Below are 24,397 nucleotides of genomic sequence, written 5' to 3'. Positions count from 1 at the left end.
AAGAATTGGAAGGCCAGCCTGGCATGAATGCATGTCAGGCTGCCTGCCAATCATGCATGCTGGCCAACTAAGGGCATACTATGCAGACAGCACCCTGAGCTTGGCATAAATGTGTCTAATGATGCGCTCGCTCAACGTTTTCTAAGGACTGTCCCCTGGCACTCGCTGGTCCACTTGTCTCCTTAACTTCTTACTAGCAGGCAGAAGCTCCTGGTATATATAGTCTTGTTCACATCCCTCTTAAGTTTCCATACTTAAGCAAGAGTAGGTGAAAAGTAGTTAGGGTTGCCACCTTTCTTGGAAAAACATACCAGCCTTACTAATTTGCATAATTAATTATGTATGGGTGACATCACATGATGTAAATCACAAGGGGTGACATAAGAGACAATGCTGTAAAATCATCATACACTACTTGGTTTGATTCTTCTGTATAGATGGATTGCTTCCAGTGTCTCAAGTCTCCCAGTGCCCCCATGACTCAGTGTCCCCATGTGTCGATTACCCCAGGTCTCAGTCTCCCTATGTATCAGTGAAATGGGTCAAGCAGAGATTTGGATTCAAGGAAGTAATTCAAACTTGCGTCTCCCAGTGTCCCCTAGTGTCGTGTCCCCAGGTCTCCCAGTGACCCTATGTATCACAGTGTCTCAATGCCCCATGTGTCCCCCAGTATTCCCATGTGTCTTGTCCCCATTTCTCCAAGGGTCCCCATGTCACTAGGACACTAGGAATATGGGGAGACCTGGGGACACTGGCTGGGACACATGGGGGGTACTGGGAAAATAGGGGACACTTGAAGACATGGGGACACAGACACCAGGGACACAGACACTAGAGACACTGGCTGGGGGACATGGGGACATTGAGACATGGGGGCACTGGGGGCCACAGACACTAGGGACACTGGCTGGGAGACATGGGGACATTGAGACACTGGGAGACATGTGGGCACTAGGAGACATGGGGCATTGGGGCACTGGGAGACATGGGGGCACTAGGAGACATGGGGGCACAGAGACTAAGGGACACTAGGAGACTAGGGGGCACTGAGACACAAGGGACACTGGCTGGGAGACATGGCAACACTATGTCCCCATGTGTCTCTGTGTCCCCAAGTGTCTCCCAATGTCCCTTAGTGTCTCAGTGTCCCAATGTATCACAGTGTCCCCAAGTGTCTGTCATAATGTCTCCCAATGTCCCCTAGTGTCTTAGTGTCCCCATGTCTCCTTGCAGCCTTTCCTCCATCCCTGAGCAGTAGGCTGTCTCTGCAGGGTGGGAGTTGCTGTCTGGACTCTCTGCAGTTGCTCCCCTGCAGATCAGTGAGTAGAGATAGGCAGGGAAGGATATGCTTGAACATCCTATCACTGCCTCTCTCCACGCACAGTGACCCCTACTGGCCAGTGCTGGTTAGTGGTCTAACGAGTTCTCAGCTTGAACGTTACAGTCTATAATGAATGTGGCAGGGAAGCTCATCTTCTTGTCAGATCACATCTATGACGCCTCCCCCATCTGTCAGTCCCTACACTGGCTTCCCATAAGATATTTAAATTTAAAATTCTGGTACTTCCTTACAAATCTCTACACAACACTTCTACTACCTACCTGTCCTTCCTAATACACACATATGTCCAGGGCCCCGCATTCTGCTGAAGACCTGCATCCATCCTCTGATTCTACTCGCATCTCTGACATCCACCTTCAACACTTCTCTAGGGCAAAACCATTCCTATGGAATTCCATTCTCTGCAACCCTAGACTGTCACCTGGTCCCCGTTCCTTTAAAAAAATAATTTTAAACTTACTTCTTGAGGAAAGCATTTCAATTAAACTGTAAATAGCTTTTCCTAGCAGCACCTTAGTAACCCACATTGCTTCCTCTCCTACAACTGTGTCATCAAAATACAACTAATCCTTTATTGTAAACTATTCTAACAAGCTACTTCACCGTACAAAAAATAGTTTCTACTTTCCTCTTGTGCCACTTTATCCCCCTTCCTCTAGAATGTAAGCTTGTTTGAGCATGGCCCTGAACACCCTCTATTCCTGTGCATTCAACTCGTCTTGCTGCAAATACTTGTCCATTAGTCCACCCATTGTACAGTGCTGTAGAAATTGTAGGTGCTTTATAAATAATAATCAGAATGATAAAAAACAAAATATGAATGAGTTCATAGCTACAATACGAGCCACATAAGCCTCTTACCACAAAACTTGGAGTCCGTGGGAAGATTTTAGAGCCTAATAAGGTTTAGAATCTCTACTACTGTAGATAAAGGTTGCTAAGGTCTTTGTTAGCATCTCTTCTCCACTTCTGTCAGCAGTCCTTCCCCACTATTGTTTTTATTTTTTTTTCTCACATCTACTTAATATTCTTTTCTTTTTTTTAGCATTGTATGTCACGCTGATTTCTTAATTTCATTTTGCCATATGTAATTAATTATTATTGTTGTTAGAAATGTGTGTTCGTGAATTTAAAATAAATCATTTAAAAATCAGATGATAACAAAATATTCAAATAAAAATGACAGTCTTTACACATTGCAAAATACATAAAATAGCATTTCTACATAGGGACTTTTCTGTCCTTAACATATAATGAGAATTTATTTAAGGAACTTTTCAAGCACCATTAATGTGGAACCAGCAAGGGAAGTAGAGGTGCGAATTCTAGAATTATGGTTAAAGCAAAGAATAAGCAAAACATGGAAATATAGTAAAGCTAAAACAAAAACGTAAGAAACCCATCTCGTGAAGGCATTCTAATGAGGTCCCTGGCAGTTGATCTCCGAATTGAGCATTTTATCTGACCAATACAGTGAGCAAATATTATCATGTCATTGTATATAATATCATGTTTACAACATACTGACATATCCAACACAAGCATTAAAATGCTGCATGTTTTAGTATGTACTTGGTCTCTATCTGCAGGAAGATTCTGGCACTACATAATTAGGTGACAGGCGTTCACACATAAAGCACAGATAACATATATACATTTTTTTTTATTTTTTTTTGTAATTCAAAGTTTATTTGTTTTTTTTCCAAAATCAGGTAGAATTAACATTATGGAATTGGGGTACAGAAATAAGAAAAGGGGTGGGGTGGGAGGGGGAAGGACAAATTACAGGCGAACACAGTTGTACGTATGCTACAAGGTACTCTTTCCATTAGTTTACACGTTTTTCTGCTGACTCAAGGTCTACAACGTTCAGAACTCATAAGATTACAACTCTGTACAGATTAACACATAAGTCCCTTTTAACTGGCTGCGTTGGGTTTTCATTTATGGCTATGTGGTTTTCATGGTTTCCCTTGCTTTTCTCTAGGGTTGTACACTTCTATTACCTCGTCTCTTTTCATTTTGTGTACCTTCCTAACTGGTGTATTTACCCTCACACCTGGGTGTTACTGTCGATACCACTCACGGTATCCTTTTTCTGGTGGCGTATCCTCTATCTTACATTCCTCCTAGCGTCCTTTTGTTCCTAAACTCTGGGTTTGACACATGTAATCCACGTTTCATGTGCCTTGTGAATATGTGTGCGTACTCCGAATTGCTGCACCGCCATAAGTTCGTACTCCCAGTTTTGGTCTATCTGTTTAACTAAACCCTCCACCGAGGGAGGTGTTGTTTTTTTCCACATTCTAGATATCAGTAAGTTTGCTGATACAATGGTGTGGTATATTATCGTTTTAATGTGTTTCGGTGCGCCACTCGGTATCATGAATAGAACACAAGTTTGTGGGTTGTCCAGTCTTGGTGTTGGTAAAACCTTACTTATTAGTTGGGCTACCCCCTTCCAGAATTTGTCAAGTATTGTGCACGACCACCACATGTGTAACATCGTTCCCACCGCACTCCCACATCTCCAACATTTGTTACTTGAGTTTGGCCATATGTTGTGGAGTTTATCTGGCACTAGGTACCAGCGGTACATTATTTTGCGTTGTAGCTCCAAGTGTGAGTTACATGCCGTCAGCCCCTTATGTGCGGTATATGCGGCCTCCCATGCGTCGTCCGGGATTATCACTCCCAACTCTAAGTGCCATGCTTTTTTTATCCTGTGTAATGAATGTGATTGTGCCCTGATTAGCTCCTGGTAGCCCCAGGATAGTGTTTTCTTGAGGTTTGTAGTGCCCACACAATGTTGCTCAAACTTAGTCATTGTCCCTGTGTCCTCTATATTTTTTCTTTCCCCCAATTTGTCTGCCACGTATGACTTTAGTTGTAGGTACGAGAACGTGGTATTGCTAGGTAATGTGTACTCCATCCGTATTTCCGGGAGTGTTTTCAAGCGCCCCCTATCTATAACCTGGTATAGATGGCGTATCCCCCCCGTACCCACGTCTCCCATGGGAAGGTTGGTATTTCCAACCCTATTGTCTGTAATGGTGTGGCTAGGGGGAGTGATTGTCTTGACACCATCTCATTTCTCATTTTATTCCACACTTGTAGTAGGGTCTGAGTGCTAGGCAGTAGTTTGTCGTGTGTACGTCTAGGGCATTTCCCTTGCCATAGGACTGCTCTCAGGTCTGTTTTTGGGGCCCAATGAGATTCAATAGCTACCCACTGTGGTGCTGTCGTGTGGTGGTTTATTTGTGCTATATTGTGGAGATACGCTGCCCTGTAGTAGGCTGTCAGGTTCGGGAGGCCCAGCCCTCCCTTCTGTACTTTCTGTTGTAGGGTTCCCATTGCCACTCTAGCTTTTTTACCTTCCCATATGAAGGTGTTAATGGCATGTTGCATATTTTTAAGAAATTGTTTCGGGATGGGTATTTGTAGTGTACGGAAAAGGTATTGGATTTTGGGGATAAGAGACATTTTCACCGCTGCTATTCGGCCAGTCCACGATAGGAACTTCCCCTTCCATGCCTGCATGGAGTCCGTGAATTCCCTGTGTAGGCGTGCGTAATTATGGTGAAATAGTTGGGATTGTGTTTTTGTAAGTTTAAGGCCCAAGAATGTCAGGTAGTCGTGTCTCCAGTCCAGAGGGAACGCTGTGGTTAGTCTCGTCATCAAGTCTCCCGCAATGTGCATCCCCAACGCTTGCGTCTTAGTTACATTTAGCTTGTAGTAGGAGACCGCTCCATATGCGTGCACGTGCGCCATCAGGTTTGGTAGGGATATCATGGGTTGTGTTAATGTGATCAGAATGTCATCGGCGAAGAGGTTAAGCTTATACTCTCTACCGCCTATGGTGATGCCATGAATAACTGGTTCTGCTCGGATGGATGCCGCCAGCGGCTCCAGTGCCAGAATATACAGTAGTGGGGATAAGGGGCATCCCTGCCTAGAACCGTTTGTTATCGTGATCTGTTCGGATACGAACCCCGCGTTAAGTACTTTCGCCGTTGGGCGGGAGTATAATGCTCTCACTGCATTTGTGAATTGCCAGGGGAATTTGTATTTCTGGAGTACTGTTTCTAGAAAAGGCCAGTTGAGGCGATCAAAGGCCTTTTCCGCGTCCAAAGACAGCAGGACCCCCTCTACCCGTCCCCTGCGTAGACTGTGCATGAGGTCTAACACCTTTCTTGTGTTGTCCGACCCCTGTCTACCTGTGGTGAAGCCCACCTGGTCATCATGTATCAATGTGGGAATGATATGTTTTAGCCTAGTCGCCTGAATCTTAGCATATAGTTTCGTGTCAGTGTTGAGCAGCGATATTGGCCTGAAATTTGGACTGCATGTGGGAGGTTTCCCTGGTTTGGGAAGCGTTATTATGTGGGCCCCCAGCATATCTGCCGGAGCTTCTGCTGTGTGGGTTATGGAGTTAAATAGATTTGCTAGGTGTGGTGCGAGTATAGCCGCAAATTGTTTGTAGTATATGTTGGTGAACCCGTCCGGTCCTGGCGCCTTCCCGTTCGGGAGGTGCGCAATGGCTTGTAGGACTTCTTCCTTCGTGATGGGGGCTTGTAGGCTCCCTATCTGCGTCTCGTCTAAGCAAGGCAAATTTACACCCTCTAGGTATTGTTCTATAGATAATCGTGACGGTTGGGGGGTGGCCGGGTCTTTACCTAAGTTATACAACGTCTCGTAGTACTCAGCGAAGACGTCGCTGATGTCCTTGGGCGTGACTTTTTTTTCTCCTTTTGAATTTATAATGAATGGGATTTTGGATTGTGCGTTCCTATGAGATAGTCTTCTTGCTAGTAATTTGCTTGCTCTATTCCCTTGGGCGTATTGCGTTGCGTTCAACTTCCGCATAGCAAATCCCACCTTCACAACATATATAAATTTAATATATATATATATATATATATATATATATATATTTTTAACCATAGTGACATTCAGGGCCGCCATCAGGGCATGACAACCGCAACGGTTGTCATGGGCCCGGCGGTCCTGGGGGGCCCGGACTGCTCAGGTCGTCCGGGCCCCACATTCAGTGGGAACATACCGGGTCGCAGGGGGCCCTGCGACCCCGGTATGTTCCCACTGGGCCAGCCTCTTCTCCTGGGGGGCCCAGCAGCCGGTCACCTCAGGGCCCCCCAGAGGCTGGCCCTGCTGACTCCCGGCGGGCGCGCGAGGGAGCACTCTCCTCTGAGTGCTTCCTCTTCAGCTCCCTCGCGCACCGTACTGATGCCGGAGCCGGGAGATGACGTCATCTTCCGGCTCCGGCATCAGTACGCGGCGCGCGAGGGAGCTGAAGAGGAAGCACTCAGAGGAGAGTGCTCCCTCGCGCGCCCGCCCGTCGGGTGTCAGGAAATTTGAGTAAGGGGGGGGGGGGATTTGAATGAGTGGGGGGGGGATTTGAATGAGTGGGGGGGGGATTTGAATGAGTGGGGGGGGATTTGAATGAGTGGGGGGGGGATTTGAATGAGTGGGGGGGGGATTTGAATGAGTGGGGGGGGATTTGAATGAGTGGGGGGGGATTTGAATGAGTGGGGGGGGGGATTTGAGTGGGGGGGGATTTGAATGAGTGGGGGGGATTTGAATGAGTGGGGGGGGATTTGAATGAGTGGGGGGGATTTGAATGAGTGGGGGGGGAGAGGGAAGGGAGGAAATTTGAGGGAGGGGGGAGAGAGGGAAGGGAGGAAATTTGAGGGAGGGGGAGGGAGGAAATATGAATGAGTGGGGGGGAGAGGGAAGGGAGGAAATTTGAGGGAGGGAGGGGGGGAGGGAGGAAATATGAATGAGTGGGGGGGAGAGGGAGGGAAGGGAGGAAATTTGAGGGAGTGGGGGGGAGAGGGAGGGAGGACATTTGGGGGGAGAGGAAGGAAGGAAATTTGGGGGGGAGAGGAAGGAAGGAAATTTGGGGGGGAGAGGAAGGAAGGAAATTTGGGGGGGAGAGGAAGGAAATTTGAGGGAGGGGAGGGAGAGGTAGGAATTTGAGGGGGGAGAGGAAGGGAGGAAATTTGAGGGAGGGGGGAGAGGAAGGGAGGACATTTGAGGGGGGAGAGGAAGGGAGGACATTTGAGGGGGGGAGAGGAAGGGAGGAAATTTGAGAGGGGGAAAGGAAGAGAGGAAATTTGAGGGGGGGAGGAAGGAAATTTGAGGGGGGGAGGAAGGAAATTTGAGGGGGGGAGGAAGGAAATTTGAGGAGGGGGAGAGGAAGGAAATTTGAGGAGGGGGAGAGGAAGGAAATTTGAGGAGGGGGGAGAGGAAGGAAATTTGAGGGAGGGGGGAGAGGAAGGAAATTTGAGGTAGGGGGGAGAGGAAGGAAATTTGAGGGAGGGGGAGAGGAAGGAAATTTGAGGGAGGGGGAGAGGAAGGAAATTTGAGGGGGGAGGGAGGAAGGAAATTTGAGGGGGGAGGGAGGAAGGAAATTGGAGGGGGAGGGGAAGGAAATTGGAGGGGGGAGAGGAAGGAAATTGGAGGGGGAGAGGAAGGAAATTGGAGGGGGGAGAAGGAAGGAAATTGGAGGGGGGGAGAAGGCAATGAGAGGGAGGGGGAGAAGAAGGAAATTGGAGGGGGGGGGGGAGAAGAAGGAAATTGACGGGGGTAGGGGGAGAGATTGACATCCATCACACACACAATGCACCCCTTGCACACAGAAAAACACACAATGCATTACACACAGACACACATACACAAGCAATGCATCCCTTACACACAGCAACACACAATGCACCCCTTCCACACACTCAGTGCATCCCATACATACACAAACTCACATTGCAGCCCTTACACATACAAACACAGATTCACACAATGCCACAGTTACAAACCGCCTCCAGAGAGCCTGTTCTACACCAGACCAGTGGAGCCAGACGGTAGCTGAAGCCCATCATCATCCTCATCTGGTTGTAAGTAGGCAATCTAGTATATTATTCGTGGCACTAATCTTTAATTTACCTCACATTAAAGGGACACTATAGTCCCCAGAACCACTGCAGCTTAATGTAGTGGTTCTGGTGTCTATAGCCTGTCCCTGCAGGCCTTTTATTGTAAACACGGCGGCACTGCAGCACTGTGTTAGTTAACATGGCAGATCATATGGGTGGGGCACTGTGATGTCACATGGGGGGGCGGCAAACTTTACTTTTGCCTAGGGCGGCAAAAATCCTTGCACCGGCCCTGCAGACACTGCATCCCTGTGGGCGGACTCGGGGGAGGGGGGGGGCGGACTCGGGGGAGGGGAGGGGGGGGAGGGACTCGGGTGCAGGCGCCGGGGGGCCCAGACCTTGTGCTGTGTCAGGGGCCCCAAAATTTCTGATGGCAGCCCTGGTGACATTATAGGTGTGCAGCCATGTAGCAGATAACCACAAACACTCTTCACCTACTGTTTCTGTAAATCAGATGTGTTTTGTTTGAATTATTTGTCTTGTTTTTACCTATTGTACAACCTGGCAGAATATGTTGGAGATATATAAATAATTGTAATTTTGCAGCACGTCACTTATATAGTAAAATGCTAATGAAAAGGTGTCTGTAGTCACACTTTTAATAGTATTCTATTCTATTTTAATATCTTACACCTTTTATTAATGTAGCAAAAATTATGTCAAAAGCAGTAAACTGTAGAAAACAGGACAAATAGCAAAAACAGTCAAAGTGTTTGTCAAACAAAATGCTTTATGAGGACCAGAGTTTAAAGGTACCCCATTTAATTCAACATATTTACATATGCAATTGTTCTGTTCAAGTAATAATACAGAGATTTATTGCAAAGAGGTAGATTGACTGATAGACAGACAGAGAAGCAGACAGTCAGTTGGCTCCAGAAAAGAGCTACACGTACAATGAGATGAGGCTTACAAAATGAAATTAGCAACCAATTTAAATCTGATTGTTTCCTAGTATAAACTCCTGATATGTAAATCTTCAAACATTTGGCTAACGCTATAGTGTTCCCCAAATTATATAGGTGTTGCCACAGTTAGGTTATGTAAAGGTGAATACTGGAGATGACCTCACATACCCTCCTCTCTCCTCACACACAGAGCTGTATGTGTGTGGTGGAGAGGTGAACAGCAGCCTAGCACAGAAAGTGGACCACTTACAGGCTTTCTGCTTGGGGAAGCAATTCCACTATAAAATTAGGCACACAGGCCGGGCCGGTGCTAGGATTTTTAGTTACACAGGCAAAGATGCATTTTGGCACCCCCCACCTCCTTCAAAAAAATCATTCACCTGTGTGTCTTGTTTCTTGATTCTTACCCCAGCCCCTTTATGTGTCTCTTAGCCCCAGTCCCTTTCTGTGTCTCATTTTTACCCCAGCCCCTTTCTGTGTCTCATTTTTACCCCAGCCCCTTTCTGTGTCTCTTTCTTACCCCAGCCCCTTTCTGTGTCTCTTTCATACCCCAACCCCTTTATTTGTATCCTTCTCAACCACAGTCCCTCTGTGTTGCTCTTTTTCCCTCAATCCGTATTGTGTTTGCCTCCCCTCCAGATCCCTTTGTATGTCTTTCCTCCCAAGTCACAGGCACACAGGCATCGTTTTTCAGGCACACAGTCAAAGTCATACAGACACAGAGACATACAGTCAGAGACATACAGGCAGAGTACAGAGAAATACATACATACAAACATACAGAGACATACATACATGCATGCATACAGAGACATACATACATGCATACATAGACATACATACATACGTGCATGCACACAGAGATGTCATTCATATCCTCGCCACACAGTTTTCGGCAGACACCAGAGTAGGATGCTGGGCTGGGCTCCACAGGCAGTAAGATCTGTGGTCAACCATGCTACAAGAAGTAACTGGCCAGAGGGGAGCACAGTGCGCTTCCCTCATGCCGGTCAGCCTGACATTGCACCCCCAGGGCCGGTGCGCCTGATGGTAGCGCCGGCCCTGCACAAAGGGGACTGTGGGAATGGCATAAGTATAGGCATATGGAGAAGGAGTAATGGGGAGAGACACAACAAAAGGTGTGATAAGGAGATGCACAAGGGAAGCGGGTGATGGGGAAAGACACAAGGCAAAGGGATAATTGTGAAGATGCTGGCTAAGAGCATGTGAGAGGTGAAGCAAGGCAAAACTGTGGAGGATGTCAGGAGATGAAAAACAACCTGCAACCAAACATCCGAAAGATCACTTTCAAGATTCAAGCACAACCATCGCATTGGCATCATATGGTAGTGGCATTCAGTAAGAAGTTCAGTCAGTCATCTGACAGTAAGACAGTGCGCAGGACCTATAGACCCCATAAAGACGTCACAGATGAAGTTGTTATAGGAGCTGGAGTGCTCCTTTATAACTTTCAGGATTCATCTATAATTAATTTGCCTGAGATGTCTCTAACTATATGACACAGATAGAATGTGATCCTTATCCTAATCTTCATCATCTTCTGAGTCTGAATCTGTTTAACAATAACTTGGTACATATAACACACACAGGGAGGTCAAAAGGAGTCAAGCTGCATTTAAAAAAAAAAAGAATTATAGTATAATTTAGCATATGACATCATAATCTAGATCAGACAAAGCAAACCCGGACAAACATTGCAAAAGAGAAGGAGAGACAGAAAAATTGTTTAATTTCTCCTCTTCTCTATATAAGGGACACTATACTCACCAGAACAACTACAGTTTAATGTAGTTCTAGTGTCTACAGGCTGTCCCTGCAGGCTTTTTTTTAATGTAAATACTGCCATTTCAGAGTCCCTCAGACAGCCACTAGAGGTACTTCCTGTGTAGTGCTGCATAGTGTGCATGAGGATGCTGAACGTTCCCCACAAAGATGCACTGATTTAATTAATCTCTATAAGGAGATGCTGATTGGTGCAGAGAAGCGTTTTGCTGCACATGTGCAATAGTCTCCCAATGTTTGTATTCCTGATATGATAGTGTTCCTTTAAAAGGACACTCCAGGCACCCAGACCACTTATGCCCATTTGAGTGGTCTGGGTGCCAACTCTCACTACCCTTAACACTGCAAGTGTAATTATTGCAGTTTTCATAAACTGCAATATTTACCTTGCAGGGTTAACTCCTCCTCTAGTGGCTGTCTACGAGACAGCCACTAATAGGGCACTTCCGTGTTTATAGCACACGAAAAGTGTGCTATAGCGTCGCTGGACATCCTCACGCTATGTGAGGACCTCCAGCGTCGATGAAATCTCCATAGGAAAGCATTGAAAGCTGTTTGTTTTCCTGGCACTGGAGAGTCCCTTCATATCCCATCAGATCTGTGGATTCCTACATTTAGTTGTATTTTTTACATCTCACCTCAAGTACATAATTGTTAAATATAGAAATAAGTTGAAAACATAGATATATTACTGAAAATGCTGGAAAGTGACATTTTGCCTTTTGAGTGAGAATTATTTTTCTTGCAATGGTAGGTAACTGGAGCCATCTATTGGACAAAGGTGGAATATGCAATACAAAGCTTGAACGAAAAAAACTAAGGCTGCTAACACACCAAAACCCTAAAGAACATTAGCTTGCTGAATTCTTGTGTGTTAAGAGTTTATCCTCTCTCTCTTTTTATTTTACCAAAAGCGCAGATTGCAATAGATATGGGCACATTTTTAAATTAACCTTGTTACAACCCCTGGCTGTCAATTGGAAAACCAGTCCTGATATTTTAGCGGTCAATGCCACCCACAATATCATTTACAAATAAAAAGAGAAATGAACAGAGGACTGAAACAGTTGTCCTCAGGCAAGTACAACAAAAAACCTTATGCACGTGAAACTCAGAGATTGATGTATGATTGGCACTATTCATGAAGAGCATACAATATATGGATTTTGAGGCTGCTGCAGTTGTATGTTGTATCAAACCATTATCAGTATGACCTGCCCATGACACAGCAGCAGAGATGTATGCATACCTAGGAGTTACAAACTCTGTTTCACTAATACTAATGCAATCTGGTGTTTTATAAATGTTGTGAACACTGTCTCATCTCACCCTGTAGTAATTTGTAATCAATTCATAGTTTGGCATCCAGGTCGACCACAGATATTGCAGGCCACCGGCCTATGCATAAATATAAACAGTGCCGGGCTGGCAAAGGACCTGTACAATTCGTGCCTTTGCCTCACTCCTGTAGTACTCTGTCTATAGACATCCCAACAAACTTCTGGCTATTTTAGGCCACAAAACAATGGTGTATGACTGCAGCCCAGAACCCCTTTTTGTTAGTGACCCTGAGTAATTGACCCCCTGCCCCTGTTGCCAGCCCTCCTATGACAAAGGCCTAGGTTATTCCACTGGGAAAATGTGTCTGCACTGTATTGGTAAATCAGATTTTTTTTTTTTTTTTAATTCTTTATTTTGGTAGTGCTTAGGTTCACATACATATATGTAACGCCACAACAGCGTAGAACTCGCTTACATTAACATTTCAGGGCATCGTGGCAAGTGAGAAAGAGCACATTTTTTGTTTTATAGAATAATCGAGCTAAGTGCATGAAAAAACAAACAGTGTTAGGGTAAAGCATGCTTAGTTAGTCTAATAGTAGAGTACGACTATTTATATAGCAGACTGGTCATTTTCAATATGGGTTGCATGAGAAGTGAGATTAGATATGTCAGTAGTTAAACAAGCTTATTATATAATTATATAGCAGTAACTGTTGGTCCTAAGGTACACCAGAGTGTGCAAGCTAGCCTGTCTACAGTTAATGATACAGTGATATACGTTAAGTTGGTATAGGTTACATGCTAGACAGACATATTATATAGTATAGACCACTGGAGTCTGGCTGACTGCTAAACAGGTACTTATGTCCATGTAAGTCCATGCTGGAGAGGTGGATGGGCGAGAGCAGGAACAGAGATCAAAGATGGCCGCCGGGATCGCAGAGACACATCGATCATTTGCTGTAAGTGATGTCCCAGAAGCTGCATGGCATTTGTAGTGTGTGCCTCTGTGATGGTTTGGAGTGCCTTGAGGACGTCACTGGAAACGATGAGTCCAGTTAAGGTTTGCGGCTCCGGTCTGATTTCGCTGGTAGGCTTCAGGGGATAGTCCAGAGTAAAGGTATGCGGCAGGTACCGGCCCCTCCGCTTCTCGCCGTTCGGTTTGCGCCGGGCTGGGGTGAGAGTTGAGGTCTCGCTTTACCGGCGGTCTACGTGGGTGCAAGCAGTAGGCTGAGCGGTTGCGGGCAGCCGGCGGATCTTTGTGCCGTCCCGTACAGTGCCCGGAGGAGGAAGAAGGTCTCCCAGTTTCCAGCCATAGCGGAGGTGAGTAACAGATTGGTGTTTGATGGTGTATGCAGGCTTTATGCCATCGCACCTGGCCTCCGCCATTTTGATTGTAGTGCTGGGGTTGCGGGTCTTTGCGGCCCAGTTACTGTGCTTCGTGGTGCTTGGATCCCGAGGGTGCAGACCGGGATCACCCCCCCGGTCCAAAGGGGGGGGTTTGGGGCCGGTTCCCCGCAGGTCCGACTCATGGCTGAGCGCTGATGGGCAGTCAGTGGGGCAGCGGCCGTCCACCCCCCTCACCGCCTGAGTAGGCCTTAAGGTGCCGATGAGGAACCCTCCTCCTGGGGACTGAAGCCCGTTTGGCCAGCCTCTCCCTAGATCCAGGGCTCTCTGCCCGCTGGGGGCCACCGGAGCTGGTCGGTTTTCTGCCCAAAGTTGCAATTTAGGTGCCAAACTGGGCCTAGTTTGCAGGAGCTGGTGTCTAGTGCGACCGTCCAGCTCGGCGGTCCGGCCCCGCCCCCTGGTAAATCAGATTTTAATCCAATTTAACATATTTCCCTGATCTCTTTCAGTTTGTATGATAACGTTTTGTTCAAGAAGGATTTGAATGGTTTAGCTAAATATAACCATATCGCATTAAATTCAAACCCATGACCTATATTTTTGTTTACATTCTCTGAGAGCAGTTACGCATGTCTGACATCTGTCATTCATAAAATCATGCTCATTCCCTTCACATAATTTCCATTCTCCAGTTGTAAAACGCACATCTGGCTGAGATACTGATACTTCTTTACGGTTACTAAATATGCTCTATATACCAAAAAAAAAAAAAATGAAAGTTTTCTCAGGGATTAAAATGGTGGTCTGAGTATTCTCCAACTGCCTTCTTCCATTCCCTGATCGTTACATTTCTACTAATCCAGCTCTACATCTGATAAGACACATTACATTTACACCAAAGTTATGTATGTTTACACTGAAAAATTATCTTATATAATGTAATGAGCAACACTATATATATATATATATATATGTCTTTGCTGACTAGAGAACGTATTAAAAAAAAATAAAAAAACGAACTCAAAAACCCTTATTCGTTTCCTTGATGCACTGTTTAGTGGGTTTGGTCGCACACCACCATTAATTTTGGTTTGCACAGCTAATTTATTAACATGTATAAGTGGTTAAATGCTTTAGTGTTCCAGGATGCCTGCTGCCCATGACTATTTCTCCTCTGAGCGTCAGAAGGGTTTTGGGGCTCCTCTCTATTTAAACACCCCGTACCTATATGAAGTCTATGAAGAAGTGTGAAGCACAAAGAACACTAGGGGAACATGTTGGAGTGTATTTAATTTCACTGCTTTTGTGTTATTATGCCCTACCGCTTTTACATGTAATTTAACTCGATTTTAATAAGGTTTTTTTTTTCGTTTTGTTTTTGCCTGATATTTTGCACAGTGGCTTGCTGCAGTTGCAACCATGGACCTCATACCTATCTGACAAGTAAAATGTCCAGAATATGCTTTGGATAGGAGAAGAACAACAATGGATGAGCACATCTAATTTTTAGCCATTTACATTTATCAACGAAATCTCACAATGACTGTGTATTTGGTACGAATATTTAAATAGTGTAGTGAGTCATTTTTCAATTAAACAGTAAAGTACACACAATCCTAACGTGTAATGCCCCCACACGAGTGATACTCTCCTTATGTATAATCTATGAACAAGAGCATTTGGCTGGTGTTTATGATCTGCACTACTTCCAATGATAGGTTCAGGCCGTGAGAGAGGCACCCTGAAGTCTACAATATAGAGCCTGGTCACAGCTCTGTACCACTTTATTCCCCATTGTGCAATACATACTATGCTATAAAGCAGGGCTGTCCAACCTGCGGCCCCCCAGATGTTGCCGAACTACAACTCCCATGATTCCCTGGCTATCTGTTTCATTGAAAGAATCATGGGAGTTGTAGTTCGGCAACATCTGGGGGGGCCGCAGGTTGGACAGGCCTGCTATAAAGCTTCAGTTCATACACATTATACATAGGGAGAGTATCTTGTGATGGGTATTACACATTAGCACTGTGTGTACTTTTATTGTAGTTTTATTGGTTGTGGAGTACGGATCATCATGATCCATACTCCACATTGGTGATTTATGAGCACCATTTTTGTTTAAAAACGCTGCTTGTGCACTTTGTCAGACTAACATTTTTTAAGAAGCGTCTGAGCACCTCTTAGCATATTTAGTGTGTAATTTTGTCTGTACAATACTGTGTGATCTGCTGTATGTTATCTTGTAAATAGGATTCAGATAATCCTAGGTCCCTACACCATGTATGAGTGCATCTGGGAATGTGGTACTGTAAAGAGGAAGGGATGGCAAGTGGGTTAGTAAGTGGCTCCAAAACAGATCACCTGGCACCCCGACTGGGTACCTCCATTGAAGGATGCTCCTAGCACTTCCTGAGGACTCCAAGCACTGCAGCAGACACCATAACCACCGTAGACTCCTCCAGAGAGCTAGGCAGGAACAAGCTCTTACAAGAGTTTGGTAGTAATTTAGCAAGGGAGTATGACAAGAATAGCAATCCCTTGTAGAGACGGCACTCCAAATTGAGGGTGAAGTAGAACTGAGGTTTTTAATGACACACTCTGCTTTTATGCAATTCTCCCGTGCAAGGGAGACGCCCACAGACAATTATGAATTACCCAATCACACACTGGTTACATCCCACACATCTCCTCCCCTTAGCCTGAGAGGTAACACAATTAGCCGTACAGTTTAAAACATACTTTTTACCCAACTTTCATAACTCTAAAAGTATACATCCAATATTAATAACTCGCATATTATTAATCAGCATATTTCAAATACAAACATACCCCAAAATCATTTGAATCCGTTCAGCCGTTCAGGAGATAGATATAAGTCACCTTTGACCGACTGCAAGCACATTTTCTTGCCCAAAACAGTTCCAGAGAATCAGGCTGTGCGGTCGGTCTATTTCCCATGTTCAAGTCAGTTCAAACAGACAAACGACAACCATTCGAATTGTCGAACTGTCGAATGGCGTTCGAACTGTCGAATGCATTGAAGTCTGGAGAAGGTAAAACTTTAGCTGAATTAAAGATGGCCGCCACCACGTGTTCGTTTGTACGAACGGCGGCCACCCAGCGGTCGGCAATTTACCTACAGCAGGCTCCCAGCCTGGGAGGTAAATTGCCTGCACACTTCCACTTCTGGGTGGTCCGCCTGTGTGGTACTTGGTTCAGTAAGCCCCATTTACTGAACCAAGTGGGAGAAAGCCAGGAACACAGTATATTAACAGTATGGGGACACAGGCTTAAAGAGCATTGTCCCAAATAAGTCTGAGGACACTGGGGACACCGTCTTAAATGGGCATTGTTCCCAAAAGGCACAGTATGTCCCCAGATGGTTCTTAAAGGGCCAGCAGCAGCATAATAAAATAAAATACAGTATTTGGGCATATTGTAAGGGCCAAATCTGCCAGGGGCCATAGTCAGCAGGCAGGAGGCGGGCAAACAGGCTTCTCCAATGCCCAGTGGCGAGTTTGGTTTCGCCACAGTGGTGGAGTCATGTTTTGGACCGGAATCATGGGAAGAGAGATGGTCGGCCCCTTTAGGGTCCCCGAAGGTGTAAAGATGACCTCTGCAAAGTATGTGGAATTTCTGACTGACCGCTTTCTTCCCTGGTACAGAAGGAAGAACTATGATTTCCGTAATAAAATCATCTTCATGCATGACAATGCACCATCTCATGCTGCAAAGAATACCTCTGCATCAATGGCTGCAATGGGGATAAAAGAGGAGAAAGTCATGGTGTGGCCTCCATCCTCCCCTGACCCCAATCCTTTTGAGAACCTTTGGAGCATCCTTAAGCAAAAGATCTATGAGGGTGGGAGGCAGTTTACATCCAAACAGCAGCTCTGGGAGGCTATTCTGACATCTTGAAACAAATTCAAGCAGAACCTGTCCAAAAACTCACACGTTCAATGGATGCAAGACTTGTGAAGCTGCTATCAAATAAGGGGTTGTATGTTAAAATATAACGTGACCTGTTAACATTTTTAAAAAGTTAAAATATTGTTATAAGTTTGATTAAAATAGCTTTTGATTTCAGTAAATATGCTGCAAACACAGCAAATGACAATTTTCAGTTCTTTACAACCTATAAAGTGTTTTGAAACTTACTGTGCGTAATAATTTGGAACAGTGCATTGTAAGTTTTTTATGTTTAAAAAAAATATTGTTATCATTAGGAGGTTTGTTCAATAAAATATAATTTGCATAATAATTTGGAACAGGGTGTAAAGATGGACACTGTGGGGAATTTCACATACATGAATGAAAGTTCATCTTTGGTCATTAGTTTGTCATTGTAAGCTTCATCAAGGATGGAAGCAAAGAAAAGGTATGTGCCGCTACCCCAAATAATGAAAAAATAAATTCAATTTGCAGTTAAAAACTAATTAGAATCAGTATACAAAATGTCATAAATGCAACAGTAAACAAATTACTCACTCTACCATGGCAGTAAATGTTCTCCAAGTTCTTGGTGCCGGCAGCAATATTCCTAAAATTCTTTAAAAAACAATAGCAATACCGCACTCAAAAGAGAGGGGGGGGGGGTTAAAAAAGCAAACAAATGAAATAAAACTAGTAGTGATGTAAAACGTGCTCAATTCCCAGTTTCATTTAGCTTGGGTTTTTTTTTTTTGCTCCACCCCTCTTTTTTTAGTGCACAGAGCAGAGATGTGTTAGCTACAACTCCTATTTCACTGCTGCTTATTATGGTGGGCATGCCATGCTCAAAATATTGTAATAAATCTGCACTAATATAATACTTGTTCTCCAGATATCTCTTCTTTTTATTCCATTAAGTTCTTTTGAGTGCGGCATTGCTATTTTTTTTTCTGAGAATTTTCAACAAGGGACTTGAATTCGCTGTTGGGTTGTGGGTAACTATTTTATAAATATTATGGTCTTTTAAAATGTTTGTATCATATAGAAAAAGCCACTTACTTGTAATTGAATGCAAAATATGCACTGCCTGTTCTATTCAGCAATTGAGAGTACCTCTTTAAAAAAAGGATGTACAAAACTGGAATAAAATATATGTGTTGAAAGCACAATCCTGCAAGAGAGAATACACAAAAGATATAAAACTCAACATGTGCATTATTGTTGCTAATTGTGGAGAGAGAGAGAGAACGCACACAATTTGGTGAGTTTGATTGGGCTTAATGGAGGGAAAAATCACAAAAATGTAAAAATATGACTTTTGGGATTATCCCATTATGTTTAATTCATATAATCTTCAATTAGTCCTCTTAAACACTTAACATCTGAATATGCCAAGGACTTAAGGTGACAGAACAACAAGACATGGAGCAGTCAAATACTCCTCCCATTCCATTGATCAACATTCCCTGAAGGATACCATAGTCTCTTCCTGAAACCATCCATTTCCACTGCAGCTACATTCACTAACACTGACACAATGAGTGGTAAGCCTGGTGTACACTAACTGATGAAGCCGATGTCACTGTAGTGACATGTTTTATAATTACAAGAACCATAACACACACTTCTGTCAATGTTACTGCTGTCAATGTACTTTCCTTTTCTCAAAGACAGAGACAGGCACATTAAAAAAAAAAAAACCTAAAACATTAGTCAATTGAAACAAGACAAAGGACACTAACAGGATTACTCACCAAACACTGATTGTTAACGAATTGAATTAAAATGGCAAAGCTGAGGCTAAAATAGTCCAGCTGTGTCTATAGCGGATTTGGACAATCTTCCCAACTCTGCTACTTGAGCTAGTGAAAAAGCACTAGCCTGGCAGGCAAGTAATGTGTGGTGGTAATTGGCTGGTGGTGTCAGCTGACCACTTTCAGTCTATCATGGCAGCCCCCTCCCCCCGAGTCACCCAACAACCCGGAAGTCCCTCAAGTGGCTATCTTGTAGACAGTCACAAGAGGTGGAGTTAAACCCTCAAAAGTAATTATCAATTTTACCTTTGCAGGGTTAAGGGACCTGGGACTATGAACCAAGACCATTTAAATAAAGTGGTCTGGATGCCTATAGTGTCCCTTTACTGTTGCCAAACCCAAACAAGTTGCACCTGGGACTACACTTTTGAAGCCCTGCAATCCCAGCCCCTGCCCCCCCACCACCTTGGACCGGTGGGGGAGATCCCGGTCCCCGCTGGGGAAAAATACTCACAAGCAGCAGTAGAATCAAAAGCTGGTTGGCGCATCGCACATGGCGCCCAAGGTGGCCCCCACGATGCAACCTTCACAGAACCCTGAGATCTTGCAATAAAGACAGCGCTGTGAGGTCAAATTCGACAAAATATGTCAAGACTTCTGGAGACGCATACAAGCCAGACCCCAAAACCCAGCTCCACCTGCCACACTTGAGAACAAGGAGGAGACAACGACTCCCAGTCCCAGCTCTGAGCAGAAGGATCACACAGGGATACAGCAGTCTTGCCGCCTAGATGATCGGAGGGGCCCCCCGGCGGCATTCCGCCTCGCTGATGGAACTACAGACTCACCAGGCAGCCGAGCATACTGCATCACACTACCACCAAAAACCCACCTTATCAACTTGCCACTGCATTCCTGCATGGCGCATGGGAGGGAGCCGAGTCCCCGGTCACAAGCCGCCCCACCACACGGCTCACAGCCGGCAACACCGACCACAGGCACTAAGCTCTGGTCAGATCACTGGACTATGTTATTTCTTCATCGGTGCGGAGCAGGAGCGCACAGACACTTGGGGCTGGTGGCACCCTCACACGCAGAAAGGTGGAGAATCTCCAAGCCGTATAACACCTTCACCTCTGAGGGGGTTAGCTGACCTTGGCATCAGGCTTGCCACAAGAGACACCTGCGGCAGTACTGTCTCCAGTAGCACCGGTCATGATATTACAGTATCAGATGAGCGTATTTCTATCAGCTTGTTGCCTTGTTTCTGTGTTAAGTTTATCCTTATATATTATTTGTATGGCTGCAACGTCTCTGGGTGGTCCTTGAAGCCTAGCAGAACAAATACCCAAAGTTTTTGCCCTGCCAGTTAAAGCCCAGTATTGATTCCTCACCCTGGCAAATATTTTTCAACCACTCTTCTACACTGCAATGATCAGAATTTACACGTGTCATACCACAGTGTCTCTAATATTATTTGATAATTTCTCATGTCTAGATACACACTTGTACCTAGCTAAATTGTCTCTGACCATTGATTAGACACTCAGACCCCCCAGGTTTTGCGAGCTGTCACTAGCGGGCACTGGTTGAACAGCCTCAAGCGGAGGCTACAGACCGCCTAATACACAGCTCACCCCCATTACATAAGTTGCCCAACCTACTACCCGGGTATACCCACAGAGACCAGCAATAAGCCACTCAGCCAGCCAACCTACAGATACATGCTATGTACCATGTTATATTGCAATGTTTGTTACCAGCTTTGAGGGGGCTGCCTCCTGCTGCCGTAAACCTCTATGCCCAGCGGTTACTAAGCTCTAGAATTAAACTTAATTATAGTTCAGCATGTTCTCTTCCCTTCTCAGATTAGAAATGTCAATGTCAGCCCACAAGTGAAGTTCTCTATAAACGTATCAGCTCATCACCAACTGACATACCCTGTACCAGCATGTTTATTACTCAAAAAATGGGGGGAAAAAACGCTTTGTTTAGCTAGCTCACCCTTACTATAAAATGTGCAGTCTTTTCTATGTGCCATGAAAATGTACCATATGTATTCACCTCAAATGCTGGTTTAGGCTGTTTAGGCAAATCATGCATGTTTGTATTCTCCTGCACACTAAAAATAAAAAATTCAAATTATAAAAGGGAGAAAGGAACCTTCATTTTTTAAACCCATCACTTTCCACCAGGGATGTTACAGTAGCTGAACCAGGTACACTAACCAATATTAAAGGGGAATTATCACTTGTTTTACTGATATGTTTACTTCTATCCTATTTTATATGTATGAATGAGTTGAGAAACTGCTATGTTTACATATGGGTTAATCCAGCCTCTAGTGGCTGTCTCATTGACAGCCGCTAGAGGCGCTTCTCACTGTGATTTTCACAGTGAAAAGACGCCAGCGTCCATAGGAAAGCATTGAGAATGCTTTCCTATGGACTTACTGAATGCGCGAGCGGCTCTTGCCGCGCATGCGCATTCAGCCGATGACGTCCAAAGGAAGAGGAGAGTCCCAGCGCTGACGGAGCCCGGCGCTGGAGAAAGGTAAGTGTTTAACCCCTTAAGGACCAAACTTCTGGAATAAAATGGAATAATGACGTGTCACACACGTCATGTGTCCTTAAGGGGTTAAAGGGACACTATAGTCACCTGAACAACTTTAGTTTAATGAAGCAGTTTTGGTGTATAGAACATGCCCCTGCAGCCTCACTGCTCAATCCTCTGCCATTTAGGAGTTAAATCCCTTTTAGTGTTTATGAACCCTAGTCACACTTCCCTGCATGTGACTTGCGCAGCCTTCCATAAACACTTCCTGTAAAGAGAGCCCTATTTAGGCTTTCTTTATTGCAAGTTCTGTTTAATTAAGATTTTCTTATCCCCTGCTATGTTAATAGCTTGCTAGACCCTGCAAGAGCCTCCTGTATGTGATTAAAGTTCAATTTAGAGATTGAGATACAATTATTTAAAGTAAATTACATCTGTTTGAAAGTGAAACCAGTTTTTTTTTTTCATGCAGGCTCTGTCAATCATAGCCAGGGGAGGTGTGGCTAGGGCTGCATAAACAGAAACAAAGTGATTTAACTCCTAAATGACAGTGAATTGAGCAGTGAAATTGCAGGGGAATGATCTATACACTAAAACTGCTTTATTTAGCTAAAGTAATTTAGGTGACTATAGTGTTCCTTTAACCCCTTAAGGACCAAACATATGGAATAAAAGGGAATCATGACATGTCACACATGTCATGTGTCCTTAAGGGGTTAACCCCTTCCTCCAACATCAGCCTGGCGGGAAGGGGGCCATGAGGGTAGGGGCCCCCTCAGGGCACTATAGTGCCAGGAAAACGAGTTAGTCTTTATTTCATGAATTATTTATTTACTGAGTATACATTTCATGAATGTAGAGTATATGTTGTTTCTTTTCTCTTCCTTTAAAAGCATGTGTTAAAGGACCACTCTAGGCACCCAGACCACTTCAGCTTAATGAAGTGGTCTGGGTGCCAGGTCCAGCTAGGGTTAACTAATTGTTTTATGAACATAGCAGTTTCAGAGAAACTGCTATGTTTATCAATTAGTTAAGCCTTCCCCCTAATCCTCTAGTGGCTGTCTCACTGACAGCCGCTAGAGGCGCTTGCGTGATTCTCACTGTGAAAATCACAGTGAGAGCACGCAAGCGTCCATAGGAAAGCATTATGAATGCTTTCCTATGTGACCGGCTGAATGCGCGCGCAGCTCTTGCCGCGCGTGCGCATTCAGCCGACGGGGAGGAACGGAGGCGGAGAGGAGAGCTCCCTGCCCAGCGCTGGAAAAAGGTAAGTTTTACCCCTTTTCCCCTTTCCAGAGCCGGGCGGGAGGGGGTCCCTGAGGGTGGGGGCACCCTCAGGGCACTCTAGTGCCAGGAAAACGAGTATGCTTTCCTGGCACTAGAGTGGTCCTTTAATCCTGCAGTTTCTGATAAAGCAACAACAACAACAAAAAAAACACATTCAAAGAAGGTAGCTAGGCTGAGGACATAACCTAAAACAGGGAAAAAGGGAAATTCATGGATAACGGAAAGTGTGTGTGCCAGGAAAACGAGTTTGTTTTCCTGGCACTATAGTGGTCCTTTAATTCTGTGTTATCTTTGGCTATTTTGGCCTTGAGTTTGACATTCACTTTGCATTCCCAGCAAGTCTCACTTTAGTGAGATAATAACCACCCTGATTTCCGCATTGCAATTAATAAAATGTTAAATACCACAGGGTTACCAGAGAACAGGGGTAGCCAGAGGTAGACCCCCTGGCTTCTGATGTAGCACTACAACTCCTATCATTAATTGCAAGCTTTAACTCTGCCAGAGCCTCAGCCTCGTGGGATTTGTAATTCTACAACAGATGAGAATCTAGATTGGGTCACTTCTGCCATAAAGCACCATTCAGAATGTACAGTATAAGCTACAGTACACAAGCTTTCTGCTCCCTTGTAACCCTAACATTAATCACCCTGCAGTAGGGCCTGGCAGGCATGCATATAAGGAGCTGGCTCCTCCAAGTGTTCCTGGGACACTCACTCAGTTTAATCCTCCTTACTCCTCACTCTTCTCTGAAGGGCACAATTTCACACTGAATGCAATGAAACATGCAGCAGTGACTCCTAAGCCGCCATCTTTAATTCTGGCAAACACTTCCTAACTACCCATTCACACCATGGGCCATCACTGCTAGTACTGGTTCCTGAATGTGACAGGTATCTCTAACAAATCGCCTTCATAAACACTTTCCATTTACCATGTCTCCCCAAACAATCATAAGCTGCCCGTACATCCCATGCTGCACTATACCGCTGCTACTACTACGAGGCGCTATCGTTCCCGAATCAAAGATGGCAGCTACCAAAAGTTTCTTTCCCCCCCACTCATGACGTCACAAGTCCGGTGTTCTGTCAGAATACTATACCTCGTCAGATGACAGAACACCGGCCAACCAATGAGAGGATTATGGCCGGGGACATTTGATAGAACACCTGCCTCTCCAGTGGAGAGGGCGCGCGCATGACTGGTTTCGTAACTGCGGCGCGCGGGGATTCCTGT

At 44.9% G+C, this 24,397-nt stretch overlaps 1 protein-coding gene across 1 annotated transcript in view; it reads right to left on the bottom strand.

Annotated features, from left to right (window-relative positions):
• Window positions 1-18,700, bottom strand: part of LOC134608898 (cytochrome c oxidase assembly factor 1 homolog) — a 140,529-nt gene extending 121,829 nt beyond the window's left edge. Inside the window, exon 1 of the mRNA XM_063452126.1 lies at window positions 18,627-18,700. The gene's annotated coding sequence lies outside the window, so the exon portion shown is untranslated. The remainder of the gene's footprint in view (window positions 1-18,626) is intronic.
• Window positions 18,701-24,397: the final 5,697 nt, after the last annotated feature.

This window comes from Pelobates fuscus, chromosome 4, assembly GCF_036172605.1.
Source record: "Pelobates fuscus isolate aPelFus1 chromosome 4, aPelFus1.pri, whole genome shotgun sequence".
Taxonomy (NCBI): Eukaryota; Metazoa; Chordata; class Amphibia; order Anura; family Pelobatidae; genus Pelobates; species Pelobates fuscus.
This window is presented reverse-complemented; position numbering and strand designations above follow the sequence as displayed.